This window comes from Aptenodytes patagonicus, chromosome 14 (genome assembly GCF_965638725.1).
Source record: "Aptenodytes patagonicus chromosome 14, bAptPat1.pri.cur, whole genome shotgun sequence".
In the NCBI taxonomy this organism is placed as follows: Eukaryota; Metazoa; Chordata; class Aves; order Sphenisciformes; family Spheniscidae; genus Aptenodytes; species Aptenodytes patagonicus.
Window position 1 is genome coordinate 17,675,038 of NC_134962.1, and position 16,971 is coordinate 17,692,008.

A 16,971-nucleotide genomic window follows, 5' to 3' on the forward strand; every position below is an offset into this window, starting at 1 on the left:
CAACGCAAGGAGCTGTGATCCCTCTCCTGCGGGGTGGCTATTTCTGCAAGCCCTCCTCAGCTTGCGGGCACCCCCATGCCTCCCTGTGGGCACAACTTTGCTGAGGGGATGGAGCTGAGGAGCGCACAGGGAGCGTCTCACTAATCCCAGCTGGCAGCCAGCTCCCAGAGCTGCACAAAGGGCCTTTTCATGCCCTGCATAAACAAGTGAGAGGCATGAAAGGTTGTTATCAGTACTAGCAGCAGCTCAGGCGGGGATTCCCAAAATAACCTCCTCCCAAAAACACACAGACATGCACACCCCTTTTTCCGTGCTGCTGGGCTTTATGGAATAAAGGTTTTGGGTGCACCCAGCTCCTCTGCTGAACCCTGTAGCCTGAGAGCTGGCTCACAGGCAGGGCTTGACCCCTGTGCCTGCCAGTGCCTCCTGCCAGGAAAGGCAGAGCTGGTGGCGCACCAGCATGCACGTGTGTGTGCTCGTGTATGCATGCATGTGGGTATTCACCCTGTGTTGGAAGTGAGGAAGAACACAACCACACTTCAACTTTTCCTGCATCCTTGTGCTTGTAAGTCTGATGAAGAATACTTTGCAATGATTATTAAAACTGGCGGTATGCTTCCCCGACACTGGTATTGTGAGGGCTGATTAACAGTTTGCCCTGTGCTTGGAAGGTGGAGCTCCAAGAGCTCCAAGGTGCTCTTTCTTGGAGGAGGTTTCCTCTTCATAGCTGCACCTATGAAGCTGGACCCCTAGCTGCACCCCTATCTCATCTATCTTCTCCAAGGAAGAGCAGGTTTCCATGTAGAAATACACTCAAGGGTCACTCCTGGAGGATGTGCTGATCCTCTTTGCTTTCTATCCCATAAAGCCAGGCCAGAGTTGCTGCAGAGTTAAATTGTAAGGGGAAAACCTGATGGAATAAAAGAGCTTGGAGGCTCTCAAGGAGATCTGGCAAGAGCCTGGTGACTGAACCTGTCCTGACATGGAACCATGAAACATCTGCAAGCCTTTGCAATTTGTGCCAGTCCTTGTTTATTTGTATGGGCATTTGTGTTTCCTTAAGTTGTTGTTTCAAGTTGATTTCTGCTGGATAGTGGGAATCTGGCCAGGAGATCCTCACCTGGGTTGCAAAAATGACCCGACTCCCGAGAGAGGGTTTCCCATGGAGCTGCTGGCTAGCAGCGACCAGGGCTTGCAGGCTCCTCCGTACACATGGCCATTGCGGGAGGCTCAAAGGTTTCCCTTGTGCACCGCTGGGCAACAAAGGTCTCCAGTGTCCAATGTGCAGACAGAGAGGCAGTTCCACCCAGCTGCGTAATGGCTGGTTTGGTGTTAACTAATTTTTCTGGAAATGTATTTGATTCATCTGAAAAAATAACTGAACAAATGTCAGCTCCTTTAAATTTCTTTAAATTCATTAGATTTTCAGTTAAGCTCTCAAAAACCTTGTAAAGTTTACGTTTCCTCAATTTTTTCGTGGGGAAAAAAAAAAGTCTTACTGTCCCCTCCCTGCCACCCCATCTGCAATGTGTGGTATCTCCATCGCTCCCATCACTGCAGCAGGAATCTGACAGGGATGCAGGAAAGCTCATTTGTCTGTTATTGAATAACCAGAAGAGGGTCCAGCACATGGTGGCGTGATCAATAGCTCACAGGTGATTGTTTTGCAAATTAAGCTCTTTTCCTCATTTCAGCGGGCAGAGGGCTGTACGGCCAGGTATGTGCATAGGTTGCATTTTCTATGTCTTCAGGACTGTTGAAGAGTTTCAGGTTTTAGCTTGGTTGTAACTGGAAGACAGTTCAGGCTGGGCTGTTTGCTCCTGTGCGAGAAGGGGAGTGAAGGATTCACTGGAGGAATTTGTTCTACACGTTCTTCTTCTGGCTCCTTGGCTTTGCAAGGGGAACGCTCCCTGTGGTGGGTACTGGGGAAATATACCAAGGATATCTGTGCTCATAACTCTGCCATTGTGGTCACCCACTGACTTTTTTGGCCCAAATTCACTTAAAAGTGAATTTAACATTTAAATTTCCTAGATTTTCTTTTAGAGTATGACAGAACCCAACCCATTGAGCAGAAATCATTATTTTTCCTTTCAATGACCTGAAAGATGAAAACAGACAATAACAGTCCTCTGCACAGAGCTACAATTGCAATTATTTTTGCAACAATATGGTGCAACTTTTCTCCTGTACAAGTTCCCTACAAATTCAGGGCAGCATGACTCGTGAATGATGTCACTTGCAGTGCAGCCACCACCGCACGATGCACAGCGGTGGAGGGCCGGAGGTGAAAACCATGCCTGTGAGGGGAATCTGAACAGCCAGTTGAAACATCTTTTATTTGTAAATGAATGCCCTCCCTCAAGCTTGGCTTCGGTGTGATGGTTTTTTTTTTTCCAAGAGGTTCTTGCTATTTACCCAACTTTCCAGCTGGGCTTCTCCGAGGCACAAAGAGGCAGGACCTGCCTGAGTTTGTACAGTGAGTCAACAGCTCAGCAGGGGATTAGAGCCCACAATCCTGCTGGCATCGCTGCCTTGGCTCGAACCACTGGACCATGCAGCCTCATTTTGTTCCTGGTACTCTCTGCTGGTATGTGGTTTGTCAGGAAAAAAGCCTCAGTGTGGCTAATAAAGAAGGCACTTTATAAAGCAGTAAAAAAAAGCCTGCCTCATTCCAGCACTTCGTCCCAGTCATGGTGGTGCAGGGGTCAGGCTCCCTGTGTGAGTGGGAATGGCAGGTTTCCTGAAGGCTGGTGGGGAGGAAGCTGAGGAGCAGCACACGGAGGCAGCCGGCACAGAGCCCTGGCACCCACTGCTGCCAGACAGGCGACCGTGTGCTGACACACCATGACGAGCCACCCCAGACCAGCCCTGGCTTGCAGAGGACAAGCAGAGGAGGCCAGGTCAGATCTTCCCTGCTGGGAAGAGTCCCCAAGCCTCCCCCTCGCTGCTGGAGACCAGCCTTTCCTGGGGTCCCGCGCAGAGCTGCACCCTTCTAACTTCAGAGGACCAATACAGTACCTGATGGCAGATGCGCTACTAGATAACAGAGCAAAGCAAAGGCCCCGCAGGGAAGTCCAGGGGCACAACATGCTGCTTGGAGCCCTACATGATGCAGCAAGTGCTAGTGGGCGTTGGGTACCAAGTCAGGACTAGCCACAGGCTCTGGGAACAAGGAAACCAGACCCAGTGCTAACCCCTCCGTCCTTCGCTCCTCAGCATCTGCGAGGCAAAGAGGGCTGAGTGTGCAGCGCACCTCGTCTCATTCCTCCTGTTTATGAGCACCAATCTGACTTCCCCAAAGGTTTCACCTATGGCCATAGTGGCCGCTGCAGCCATGCTGTGCATCCAATGCATCCATGCACCCAGTGCATCCATGCTGTGCATCCACGCACCCAGTGCATCCCTGCACCCAGTGGGTGCACACGTGTGGTGGAGCAACTGCCCCACCTTTTCAGCTGCGTCTCCTGGAGGGGACTGCTTGCCCTGACACACGTGAAACAACACAAGTCAGATCACTTGATGATGTGGAGATCTCCTGGGACTGGCTTATGGCTGTTGCACACAAACACCGCATGCAGTGCTCGGGGGCTGTGGGCAGTGGGTGGGCAGCCCCGGGCGCTCCAAGGTCAGCCACCCCGTGGGAGCCGCAAAACCTGCCGACACGTCCCACCGAGGCAAAGCTCCTTCCCTGAGGAGGGAAACCTCAGTCCGGGGCTGCAGGTCTCGACGGGGGGGCGTGGCAGGAGGAGGCTCTGCAGGGACGGGAGGTCGCGGGGGGAGAGCGGCTGGTGCGGCCGCGCGAGCTGAGCTGGGCAGGGTGAAAGGGGGAGCGCAGAGCCTCTGAGGTCCTGGGTGCCTCTGCGGGACCCTGCCCGTGGGGGAGGGTCACGCGGGACGCGCGTGGAAACAGCCGCGGCGGCCCCCTGCGCCCCCGGGGACGAACCAGAGCCGAGCCGGCGGTCCCCCGCACTGCCCGCCGCGGGCGCGGCGGGCGGCGGCGCGGAGCTCCCGCAACCCACGGCGCGGCCCGTGGGCGGCTCCCAGGCAGCGCGGGGCGGGGCGGGCCGCGGCGCCGCCGCTGCGCTGCGTCCCGCCCCGCCCCGCCCCGCCCCGCGCTGCGCTCCCGCCGCACGGCGGGCAGGCAGGCGGGCGGCAGGCAGCAGACAGGGCGGGCAGCGGCCGCTGCGGCGTGGGGCCGCGCCCGGGAGGCGGCGGCGGAGCGGGCCGAGCCGAGCCGAGGTGAGCGCCCGGGCGAGCCGGGGGATTGGGGGGGCGCGGGGTCGGGCAGCGCCGGCAGCCCCAGGTGCGCTGCCTGCAAGGGAGAGGCAGGCAGGGCTTGCAGGCAGGCGCAGCCCCGCCGCTGGGAAAGCTTTTCCAAGCCGGGCCTCCCCTTCTCGGCAGCGGTGGGAGGGAGGGCGGGCGGGCAGAGCATCCCGCATCGTGTCCTGCCTCCCTGCCCGCCGTGCGGGGCGGGATGCTGAGGTCGGGGCGCGGCGCCCCACGGGGGTCCAGCCGGGCACGGGGAGGGGGGGGGGGGACCGCGCTTCCCACCCGCGAAGGAGCAAAGCGGAGTGCGGGGAAGCAGCAGCGCGAGTCGGATCCTTGCATCAGGATGAGCCAGCCCCAGGGATCCATAGCCCCGAGCTGCGGGTTGCCGTAATAGCGTTTAACTGCCGGGCTGTGATTTCAGGGAGACGATTTACATTAGAGGGAGAATGTGGAGAGAGCCAGGAACAACTTGGAATGGGTCCTCGCATATTTCTGTGGTTATTTTTGGAGTATCGTCATATGGCAGGAGGTGGGCTCTGGAGGTATCCTTGAGCTCAGCATTTTCTCCATAGGCTGGTTACCCGGGAGATTGTACTAGAGGACCTACGTGGCCCTTTTCTCTATCAGTGGTTTCTGTATAAAACACTATTTCTCTTGCTGTTTCCGCCGTGGTATTGTTTCCCTCCGGCATACCCAGCCTTCAGCATGTTATGGTGGGGACCCTTCTGTGGACAAACAATGGTTTGGGTATGCGTGGTTGAGTATTCACAATGTGTTGCAGGAGCAGGCGATGGAAAAGCTGTGTTTGATTCAGCTGTAGATGGTGTGAGGTGACTCCTGATCAGCTCCCTCTCCACTGCCGTGGATGAGGTGTGGCTTCTCCAGCATCCCTAGAGAGGCCAGCCCATGCATCAGTCTCCTTCCTGCACTTAACTGTCACTTTCCCTCCAGCTTTCTTATGCTAGACTTGTCCAAAGCGATTTTTGCTTCCAAACAACTCAAGATGTGGGAAGCACATTGTTACCAAGGTCTGCTCCTTGGGGCTACCTTGCAGATCTCCACGTCCTTTGCGGCCCACTGGAGGACTCTGCATGTGTCAGATCCCTTTGACCATGGCTGCGCAGGCTGGAGAGCTGTTCTGGTGGTCTTCAGTTGCATGCCCTTGTTGCTGTCAAGCAAGTTTGGAGCTGAGGGAAGTCTGGGTTTGGGTGATGATCGTTGCAAGAAGGGAATTACTCTTTAATTATATTTTTTTAGAGTCTGGATTGCTAGGCATGAAGTCTGTCTGTGGAGGCCTCCCCAGGGTGCTCAGAGCTGTGCTCTCGTTGAGGACCCCGGTCTCTGCTGCGTGCAGAGATGCAGAGCATGTTCTGGAAGCTGTGGCAGACCCTGGCTGTTGTAGTGCATGGCAGGTCCACAACCATCCTCCTTCTCCCAGAGCATTCCCTCCTTACGCAGGGGTAACCTCCGTGTTTGGTGTCAAAGGACCATGATGTACCCTTCCCTTGAGGGGTGTGAGCCACCTCCCCGCCTGCAGCCCCTGCTGGGAGCGGAGGATTCATGTCTCCTCTCCTCTTTGTGCCATCCTTGTGCTGTGTTGATGGCTTTAGCTGCAACTTCAGATGGTAATGCAGTCATTAGACCAGACATCACCATAAATAGCAGAGCCCTGGTTTGGGCTGCAGGGGTACAGGGTGTCTCGGAGGGTGTGATGCAGCTCTGGGTTAGCTGCAGAGCCTGTGTGTTTGTGCTGACAATAAGCTAGCTTTGGCTGCAGGTGATGTGTTCTTCCCCTGCTGTTTTGGTTGCTTGTTGATGTTGTAGCTAGAACTGTACAGAATTTTTATTTTTACCAATTTTTGAGAAATCAGCATTTTTCCAAAACTCTCAGGGGAGATGTTTTGTTTTGGAGGAAGCTTCTAAAAAAGGTTTTTGAGGTCTAGTGTTGTATTTCTGGTCAAAAAGCATGAGTGTAGATGAGAACCTGTGTTCCTGGCATGCAGAGGGTGAAGGTTTTGGTACCTTTCCTGTCCAGTGCATGGAGCTTGCTGGGTCCCCTTTCCTGGGCTGCTGCCATGGTTGCCACCACCACAACAACCTTCCAGGGTAAATGTCTTCTGGCATGCGGCTTATGGGCGACCAGGAGGGGTGGCTGGGTGAGCTGAAGAAGTCAATGCAGTGTAGAATGTGGAAAATCTTAAAAATAAATTTTCTTCCCCCGGGCAGTTGAGCTCCCTGTTAAGCTCTGGGTGATGACCCTGGTCCTGGTGAGGAGCTGGATCTCTCATTGATTTACAGAATAACCTTTCATGCTTTCTGCTGGGAGCACCGAGCCCTCGTCCCGTGTATAACTCCGGCGTCACTCTGTGTTGCCTGTGTTCCTCCTTGCTCTAGCGCTGCTGATGACTTCTGCATTACTAGAGGAGGTTTTTGGAGACAGAGAGATAGACCAGTCAGGTGCCTGATTGATTTTGTCCCTAAAAAAAGAAATCTTTCCCATAGTTAATTAGGATTTCTAAATTAGGAAGTCACAGAAAATGACCTGTTGGTTAAAGGGCAGGGGGTGGGCTTAGCTGTTCCCAGGCTTGCTCCGAGTTTCCTGCCCAGTCTCACAGACATCACTTGAGTGTCCTTTGCCTTAATTTTATTTGGCTATGGACTGGGGATATTTCCCTGCTGCCTTGGGCACAGCACTACGGCGCCTGAGTGACAGCTGGGATACCGATGGGGAAGCAAGCGTGTGCGAGGAGATGGGCTGAGTATGGGCTTAAGCTTTGCAGCAGATCAGCGTGGGCGTCTGTAAGGCCTGTGTTTAGCTATATAGTAGACTTTCATGCGGTGCCTGTCACTTGGAGGTCTGAGCCGAGTCTGAAGCTCTGTTTTAAGCATAGATGCAAAAGAAGAAATGCGAAACGGTGGAGGTTCCTGAGTCCCCAGTTGCTGGAAGCTCCTGTGCAGGAAGACTTGTGCAGCTACAAATACATGACTGTCATACGGCATCTAAAAATGTGCTTGCACTGAGGCTGTGACAGTGATGGCTGCGTGGCTTATTGTTCTCATTAGAGCAGTTGGGTGGCTCTGAGTCAGCAGGTTTGGATTTGTCACAGCCAGGGCGATTGCTCTGGGGAGACCTGTGAGGTTCCGTGGTGCTGAGTGGAGGGGCTGGCCCTCGCTGTTTCCTTCTGCATGGGGACGTTGGGGTTTGAGCCTGGACTCACGCTCACTGTTGGCTTATGCTGTCGCTTGAGCCTGGAAGGAGTTGTACGTATCTGTGGGAGCTGGAGGATAGTCTCCCTTGGGAGCTCCTTTCCAGCATCTGCCCTGTGCCGTTTGGGTCTATAAAGTTGAGCGTCACTACTGCCAGTGAGGCAGCTTGCCGAGTGGACCAGTCTTTCTCACGCGCATCACCTTGTCTGGATTACAGGAAATGGGAAGCATGGTGGGAGGAGAAGGTCTCTGATGGGGACATGTTGCAGTATTTTCTTGTGGCTGCAGATCATCTTTCCCCTCCTCCTAGCCCTTGGGTGGAAGCTTGTGGGTTGTCCAGGACCTAAGTGTGCCTTAAAGGGATGAGGAGGAGATCTGGGCAATCACATCTTCCACCATGGAAGCGGTGGCTGCCTTCTGCAGCAGCTCTCCTGTCAGCACAGCGTGTCCCTGGTGCAGAGCAGGATGTTGGGCCCAGGCCCTGTGGATGTCCCTTGTCTTGGATGATGGTTGCTCCCTCTGCCCTGCCTTGCTCCAAGGAGGTGAACTGTTTGGGGGTGCATGGAGGCATCTGTACCAAGAGCTGTTGGGCTGAGCTTTTGTACAACTGGGACAGGAGCCAAGGTTTGCTCTCCTTGTGTTAGACAGGGAGCTGTGGGGCTGTGTAGAAAGGGCCAGTCATCCCAGAGCCCTAGGTGGGTGATTTGGTACAAATATTTCATGTCTGCTTCTCCCAGTACACAGCTGAGCGTGCTCTGAATTGAAGTTGAATATTAGTCAGGGCCCTGCCTATAGTGTGCGCATGTCCATTTGCATCCTCATGCACACTCCCAGGTTTGCTGTCTGGGAGGGTGGGAGTAGCAGACAGAGCCTTAAAATCTGGATGATAATGCTCTGGAAGAGGAATTTCTTTCCATCTTCTGCTGATGGTCTGTCTTTTGCCCTCTGGAGGGCAATACTAGTTCCGCTGGGGGCTTAGCAGTGCCCCAGGCTTGGTCTGCCCCATGCAGGAGCTGTGTGTCTGGGAGCAGCCAGGACCGGGTAAGCAGCATCCTGGGTCTGGTGTGATCACAGTGCAGAGAGGAGACTGGGCTGACCCTATTGTGCTCAAAACACGAGACAAATGAGGCTGAAGCCGCAGATCTGCAGTTGCCAGCAGGTCAGCAGTTTTACTCGGGCACTTGGCCTCTTTGTGGAGATGAAATGTGGTAGCAGTTTAGTATCTGCTCCATCCCCCTTCCAGAAACCAGCCCTCTGCCCCCCAGCTATAACTGGACCCTGCGGCCATCTCACTGGGCTTTGCTGTCCCTGACCCCTTCTCGGTTCCAAAGACTGATGCTCCTTTGCAAGGTATTGGCGATGAGGTGGAAACCAGGACCAGGTGCTGCGCTAGTGTAAAACGCATCCTGCGTTTGAGGCGATACTGAATGAGGATTCACAGCACAGCCCTGCTGCCAGGTTCCACCCACTGGCTCCTTCTTCCCTCTGCTCCTACTAACCCACTGCCGGGGCCCCGCTTGCTGCTTGGCAGCAGAGCGGAGATGTGTGCTGGTATCCTTCCCCGAGTATCAGATGGAGAGGAAAACACAGGGTGGAGTCATCTCTCGCACAAAGGAAATGTTGAGGTATCGTTTCTGCCTTCAGTGGATTTTTTAGGTGGCTGGGGAGAGATTAAACAGGATCTTAACACATTCACAGCCCCCTTCCCACCTCATTTTCCTGTAAATCTGTTGCTGTCGTGGTATCTTTCAGAAGATATTTTTAGCTTTGCCTTTTCTTTTTTTTCCCCCTCTCCTCGTATCAGGCTTTTGAAGGGAAACACGTTTCTATGGGAGAACAGAAAGAGCCATTTCACGAGACATTTTGTTATGGGCAGAAGGGTCGGGAAATCTGATTGTGCGTTTTAAATGACACGTTCCCCTTTGTAATCAGCAAATCGTACTTGCTGGGGTGAGTGTCAGCAGAAAGCCATCCTGGCTGGGCCAGAGGCAGGCAGGTGCGTACCCTGGCAGGCTGCGGGGCGGAAGGGGGGATGGATCAGCCCTTCGCATCCTCCTCCTGCCCATCCACATGGGACCATCACCCAGGTGGCCACGCGTGAAGGGCTGCAGTGCTGGGAGGGGTCCTGCAGGTTTTTCTCCTTAACGATCCTATTGGGGAAGCAGTATCCCTGTCTGTGAGAGAAGCAATTAAATGTTCTAATTAGGTGCACTATTGATCTGGCAGTGTTTCTGCTGGCAGGAGCTCCTGCTGAGCATGGGATGGCGTGGCACCTGACAAAGCTTTGGGTCTCTGCTTTGACGGTGATGAGAGGGATGTGGCTAAAGGTCTCAAAGTGGGAGAGCGGTGCTGTGTTAAGGCCTAAGGGGTGGTCATACAGCTGGGTCTGCTGCTTGCTATGGGAAGGTGCAATCTTTGACAAGGATACAAACCCAACATTGATGGTGAACTTTGGGGTGGGAAACTTCCAGCCTGAATTCATCCTAAAATGCAACAAAGCAGTGTTGCCTTTTAGGAGATTTACTGCAAGTCCTGATAGATGAAGGTCATGCAGAGTGAACTGGCCAGAACAAGATAAACCTCCTTTGAGGTCTGATTTCTGGGTATACATATGCCTACGTGAGGCAGGGGCCATTACCTCTGCAAATTCACTGGGGCTCTTCAGGGAACCAAAAAATGCTTTCTGGTGGTATGGCATGAGTAAATCCCTGTTGGTCACCTTGGTCTCGTGTGTGATACATCTGTAGGAAATGCAGCTGACTTTAGGGTGGCTGTTGGAGGTACTACAGGACATAGAGAAAACACAGCTGTCCATGCTGTGTTTTGGTGGCAACTTCCACCGTTGCTGTAAGCCCACCTGGCCACTTCTGTGCTGCTGCAAGAGCTTTGGAGCTCAGTCCCACGCCGGCACGGTGCTGCTGGCTGCGGCAGCCTGGCGTGCGTAGACAGGGCAGCCTGGAAGGCCCATGGTGTTGTGGTCCATGGTCATCTCCTCCTGAGTGCTGGCTGGGCTGTTCCTTCTGGACTCACCAGGGCTGATGTGATTGCAGTGCAGGGTGGAGCCATGCACAGCTGGACCTCTCTCTGGTCGCTTTGTGCTTGGCTAAGCTGCCCTGGGGCTGCTGTGTTGTCCTGCCCTGTTTATGTTCCTGTTCTGGTGGACATGTGAAGGGGACAGTATGAATCCTTGTCCCCTTCCTTGCCCTTCATTGGACCCATCAGCATTTTTGCAACACACTGGCCTAGATTCGAGTGAACTGGGCTCAGCATATGGCTCCATCCTAACCCCAGCCAGTGGTTGAGCCTGCCAGCGGTGCTGGCCGGGATCTGCCCCTTGCACGGGCCATAGCCTTCATCTGGCTGCCTTTGGTGTCCCAGCACCTGCTTCCACAGGCAGCACTCACACTCACTCCGTCAGGGTAAGGCTGGATGATTGCGATGACGATATTGTGGCAATGTGGGTCACTGTGGGATGTTTTCAAGCCCGGGGCACTGTTGGTGGCTGAGGTGGTGTATGCACCGGCCTGGTGCCGGGGACAGCTGCATGGCAGGAGATCATGATGCAATCTAGCATGGATTTTTGCTAGCAGGAGTGTTATGGGGAGCTGCTTGTTTGCAGGCAGAAGTGAGCAGGGTTGGGGGAGGGTCTTGCTCCCGCTGCCTGTATTCTCAGAACACTTCATTAATATGATACTAATTGATGCAGTAGCTCAGATCCCAAAATGTCTATAGCTCAGAGCCTGCTGTGGTGCAGCCAGCCCCGGTGAATGCTGCTTCACGCAGCAGCAGACAGGAAGGAGGGACGGTCTGTGTCTGATGGAGAGCACAGGGGCTTTGTTTGACAGCGTTAACACAGGCAGGTTGGGGAGCGTTGAGTGCCACTGCCCTGCCTTTGGTGACTGCATCCTCCCTCGTGGGATGAACACGGTGCAGCCCTGGTGAGCCCCGGTGCTGGGGCTGCTGGCACGACAGCCCTTCTTCTGTTGAAAACTGGCTGCTCTCGTGCCTGGCTGTGTGTCTGCCTGCCTGTCTCCGCTGTGCATTTCTTGACTCGCCCTTTAGCTGGGATGGGAGAAAGCTGAGCGTACAAATCCGGGAGCAGCACGGGGCCCCCACAAAAATTGCTGGGCTTGGCAGGGCCAAGCATTGCTGGGAGCAGGGCCACAGAGGCTGTGCCAAAGAGGGGGGAGAGCCCCACAGATCTCCGCGGCTTTGTGCGACCATCTACAGGTGGGAGCAGGCGCTGCTGGTATTGGAGTCCGTTCCCCAGATCAGCTTGGCCTGTTGGGGCACCTGTGTGTCCTGCCGCTGGGTGAGGGCAGAGCTCTTCTCCTGACAGGGATCTTTCTCTCCTTTGGCTCGTTAGCCTCTGGGCAATGGCATCTGCACGAGAAGAGGAGGCAGGTGAAGGAGAGAGAGGTCTGTCATGGGCTCTGGGATCGAGGGGTGTGGGCACATAGGTAACGGCATGGGACAGTAGCCTCCACATTCCAGTGGCATCCCTTGGTCCGTGGGCAGCGCAGGCTCTATGCATAATCGTGAGTGGGTCGGGAAAATGCCATTTCCAGGTCTGGGAGAGCAGCGAGCTGTGCACTGGGGCATGAGTTCAGCTCCTGTGCTGGTCACTGGTGTGGAGGTGTTCAGGCCCTGTGACACTGGCCCCGCGGTGCATGTGGGTGGGGGGACCTGGGGCTGCAGGTGCAGCCAGCACTGGTGCCGGCCGGCTGGGTACAGGGATGCCCCGCGTTGCATCCCAGCCTTGCTCCCCACGCAGTGAGACAGCTGAGCGAGTAAAACCAGTCTACGTGGTGACTGCAAAGGAATCTGTCCCTGGTGGGCAGGGTGCTCAGCACCAGCACGCGATGACATCCTGCTTGTGCTTCCCCTTGTGTGACAGCGGCAGAGAGCTGGGACAGGACCACGCACGCGGTGGTGGCTGTAACTCCCTCGATCCATATCTCTGATGCAAATCGTTTGGGGGTGCAATTTCTCCCTGCTCAAAGGTGATTTTGTTTCCTTGGAGGTGCCGAAGCTCCCGGTCTTATTGCATCAGGTTTTCTGTCTGGGGGACAGCAGTGGGTCCTGTCCTTGTCTGGGAGGAAATGGCCAAAGCCCCACGCGGTAGCTGCCCAGCCACGGATCAATTGCTGTGTGTCACCGTGCTGCTTGGGGACCCTGTCCAAATGGAAAGTGGAGCAGCTTTTGTGCCCCGAGCGAGCTCTTGGGAAAGCTGCTGTGGATCGGTGTTGCTCAGGGCAAGCTGTGTCAGGCTCCACACAGCTGATGTTTGCTTGTGGAGAGTGGAAGTTTTTTACTGAATCCATGGGAGAGGTGGGCGCTTTGCATAGGCGGGTCATCCTGCCTGCTTTGCTTCTGTGTTTAGGGGAGGATGGTCCTTGCCTATTGAAGGTATGTTTGGAAAATTAACCCTTGGAAAAGCAGAAGGTATCCTTGCTATGCTGTGAGACTGTGCTTCCTCCTTCATGTAACTAGTGCCTGCTGGGCAGTTTTTCCTTCCTCATTAGATGCAGTTGTCATCTAAAAAGTGGCCCTGAAAATGCTGTTGCAGGATTTGGGCTGTTCCGATTAAAACTGCTGATTTTACTCCTGGTGTGCCAGAGCTGCTGGTTACTCCATGGACGAGTGAGTGGGGCTGGCTCCCATGGGTCCTGCATCACTGACCTGCATCATTACCCGGGGTAAAAGTCCTGCCGACCAGATGTTGCCCTTGGTGTTACCGCAGGGGCTGTGCCGGTGAGCCGGAGGAACGGGTGACAATGGGGTGGCACAGATGGCCCTGAAAGGAGAACTTGGGTAGCACCCAGTGGTGCGAGCCAGGAGGGTATCTGTTTCACTTCTCGGAGGTGTGTTTGTTCTGCGGCACTGCCTGTAGTAAATATTTGCTTTTATCACTCAAATGAGCAGAGCTGGCTCGCAATGCACGCAGCGGGTAGACGGACTGCATTGAGAAGGTGCTGTTTTCACATCAGTCTTTTTGAGAGTAAAGTGGCATCTAATGTAATCTGGAGTTTATGTTCTCCAGCAAGCAGATTTGTATGGAGTCTAAACGCAGTGCTCGAGCTGTGCGGGCACCATCTTGTGCCTGGCTAACGTCCTTCTGTGCACTTGCCATCATCTCCGAGAGGGTTTTTTTTTCTTTTCTTTTTAACCAAATCTGATTTCTTCTTTGCAGGTTCTGAATTGTGCCCAAGCAGAGCATTGAGAGCAGCCCCTGGAAGCAGTGTGAGTTTATCCTGAAAGCTTTTATTCTCCTTTCCAGATCCCACATAAGGCTGAGTGGGTTTTGTAGCGTAGAAGGGGTTGCTCAGCACGGAGCCGGTGCTGCAGGGAGGCTTGTCTGCCAGAAACCCATGGCAGGACTGGAAATCTGGCCTGTTACCACCAAAGCACAAAACTGCTGGGCTTGGGCTTGTTCTGGCTTTCTTTATGTGTTGAGATTTTTTCCTGGTTTAGTTAGGAGTTGGGCAACCGCTCCTTTGACAACAGAAAGGCTCCTACCAGCTGCCTGAGTCTGCCTGCTGACGGAGCGACTCTGGGACGTCACGCTTAACGTTGAGTTTCCATGCTGTCTTTTGTGTGGAGGATTTGAGGAAGGTGGCGTGTTTGCAAACCAACCGTTTTGTTTTGTCAGGTGTGGATCTGAGCCCAGGGCGTAGGTCCCCGGGCTCGCAGGGGCTGGGCACGGCCAGCCTGGGGCATGGCCAGCCTGAGGCACATCCCGGGGAGGCTGGCACCACCGGGCAGCTGGGAGCAAAGGATGGGAGATGACAGTGATAGGTCCGAGCTGCAGAATTAAATTGTTGGGGTGTCTGAAAGAGTCGAGGGCTTGTGGTCCAGGCCTTCTCGGAGACCCCTGGGGTCCCTCCGGCTGGGTGGGCTGCTCCACTCCAGGGCTCCAGTGCACAGCAGGTTTACACGTGCCGTCCCTGCGAAACCAGATGTGAGCTGCTTCCACGTGTCCTGCAGACGGTGTGCGGCTGGGGATAGCTGGGAGGACAAGGTCTCATTTCTGCTTTTGCTCCCTGACCTGCAAGGTGAGCCTTGGCGGAGAGCAAAGCAGCAGCGCTACCCTCATTCTGGGTCCAAGATGGGAGGAAGGTGTCGTCATCTGAAAATTGGGGACAAGGAGCTCCGTGGCTGCACCTCACTGTCCTGGCTCTTTCCCAGGTGACAGGAGCACATGGCAGCGTGCACTGTGAGGCTCACTGCATCCACGGAACCCCACTGCCCTCCAGGGTTTGGCTCCTGCCCCACAGGAGGCAAAGGGCGCAGAGGCGGCCAGTGCCCCGGATGCGGGCGGGGGATCTGCGTCCTTGCCAAGGGCAGTGATGGGCTGCTGCGATGTGCTTCTCAGGGCTAGAGGTGTCTGTGTCTCTGAACGGGGCAGCTCGTTACTTTTTATGAGCGGTTTCTCACCAGTGGTGCTACAAGACCGTCCCTCCAGGAGGGCTTTTTGCGGGTCCAGCAAGATGCCAGCTCCGCCCGTGTCTGGGGGTGCGTGTCTGTAGGGAAAGCAAGGATAATGACAGGGTTTTTTGTCCTGTCTCTGTATGCTGAGGAGTTTGGGTGCTGGAAGACCGGTTTTGGAATTGGTGGGAGCAGAGGTGCAGGCCCAACTTCAGTGGTGGATTGCATGTGATCCTGCATCACCGTGTGCCTCAGTTTCCCTCAACATGGGGTGGGGTGCCTGTGTGCTTCCACTCTGGGGCTCTGCGTGAGGGAGGCTGCTTGGGAGACTGGGCACCGGCCACCGCCGACGTGGGAGCGTTCAGCTCCTGGGCGATGCCTGGCAGGAAGCTCTGCCCCTGCCTGGGAGTGTGAGTCCCTGTCGGGGTTCCCCACACTGGGGTGGCACAGGGAGCAGGAGGACACAAACCACCTCTGCGGTGACCCCTGGTACCCAGCTAACCCCTCGCTTTCACTGGTGGCCTCGGTGTCCTGGGTACAGCTGGGGGTTGGTGGCACAGGTCTGGGTGTCTTTGGTTTCATGTTTCCCTCTTTCAGTTGTGTCTTGTGAGCCAGCACTGGGGACTTGGAGAAGCACTTGCACAGCAGAACTGCTTCATGGCTGTGCTCTCAGGGCAGATTTGCCGAGCTGTGTGTGGGTCCCAGCTCCCTGGCAAGTCCGGGCAAGCGAAGCCTTGCCAGCACAGCCCAGGCCAGCTGCCGCTTTGTGCTGAGGGAGGTGTCCCCCTGCTTCTTGAAGGGTTGGTGACACTCCCATCACGGCACAGTGATCGTGCTGGTGATGAGCTTCTCATTTCTCTGTATTTCTACAGCTCCTTCACAGCTGATATAATATCCTACCTCCTGGATGTCACGAAGGGCTTGCTGCTGGGATTTGGTAGGCAGGGGTGAAGGGAAAGGACTGTCTCCTTGAGAGCTTGCTTGGTGGACGTGGTCATCCATCAGTTGGACTAGATGATCATTGTAGGTCTCTTCCAGATGAACTACTCCATCCTCCTCAGAAGTGGTGCACAAGATGTGACCGTTACCTTGGCAAAAATGGCACTTTGTAGCCACTGCTTTAGACCCTGAACAGGGCTTTTCTGGGGCTGCAGATCAGAGGACGATGACTGTAGGCAGAGAGCTTTGGCCTTTCTTTGAAAGGAAAGAGAAGATGGGAGAGGGCAGGGCCGAGCCCGTGCCTGAGCTGGGCTCCCTTTGGTGGCTCCCCTTGCTCTAGGTGCTCTTCACATACTCAAGCTCCTCTCCTCTTCCAGCACACTGCTTACAGGCTGGTCTTGTGGTTTCCAGCGTGTCTGTTCCTGTGTTCTTCTTGCACATAAGGCAGCTAATCTCCCCTGGCCGCTACATCCCAGCGCAAGACAGTTGAACCCATGGTCTCTACCTTCCTCTGCTTGCTTTTGTCTGCGAGCAGTGATTGCCACAGAGGCAGCAGGTGACCTGGAGTGGGGACGGGAGCTGCTCTCTGCCATCACCGGTGGAGGAAGAAAGTTCCCTGGTGATGGGTGGTCCACATGGTTTGCAACACCCCTGCCTGCTTCTGGTGCGTATCTGCGGTGCCTTGCTGGTGCTCTGCAGTGGTCAGCCACGGGGCTTATCTGCAGCTGGGTGAACTGGGTTCAAAGAGCACTGGTTGTTACCCTAACAGGCTTTGGTTCAGTCTCCCTCCCTCTGCTGCACCAGAACAGCCCCAGGCTCCACTCCAGTGCAGTTCCTGCATGAGGGTTGGAGTGGGAGGGGACGGATGGCTGCAATGCTGGTGGTCCTGGTGTCTCTCTGGAGAGCCTGGTCCTTACCTGGGCTGACTGCTCCATTTGGCCATGGTACCACTTGGGTAGCCCCTTCCCCATCCAAAGAAGCGTGCAGGGGCCAGCGGGGCCTGGCCAGCTCTGCAGCAGGGCAGCCCCGTCCCCCAGGCAGAACCCCTTGCGCTGTCTGGATGTGGCACTGAGATGGTTTAGCCCTGTAACTCTGCTTGCAGGCAGTTTCTAATGGCTGCAAAGC

At 55.2% G+C, this 16,971-nt stretch overlaps 1 protein-coding gene across 10 annotated transcripts in view; it reads left to right on the plus strand.

Annotated features, from left to right (window-relative positions):
* The first annotated feature begins 4,179 nt into the window (after positions 1 to 4,179).
* The window catches only part of EPB41L1 (erythrocyte membrane protein band 4.1 like 1), a 70,645-nt gene continuing 57,853 nt past the window's right edge, over positions 4,180 to 16,971 (plus strand). For 9 of the 10 annotated variants that reach the window (XM_076352377.1, XM_076352381.1, XM_076352382.1 and 6 more), the window contains exons 1-2: positions 4,185 to 4,242; positions 13,673 to 13,722. The gene's annotated coding sequence lies outside the window, so the exon portion shown is untranslated. Of the gene's footprint in view, positions 4,243 to 13,672; positions 13,723 to 16,971 lie in introns of all 10 variants that reach the window. The other variant, XM_076352378.1, reaches the window with a different exon arrangement.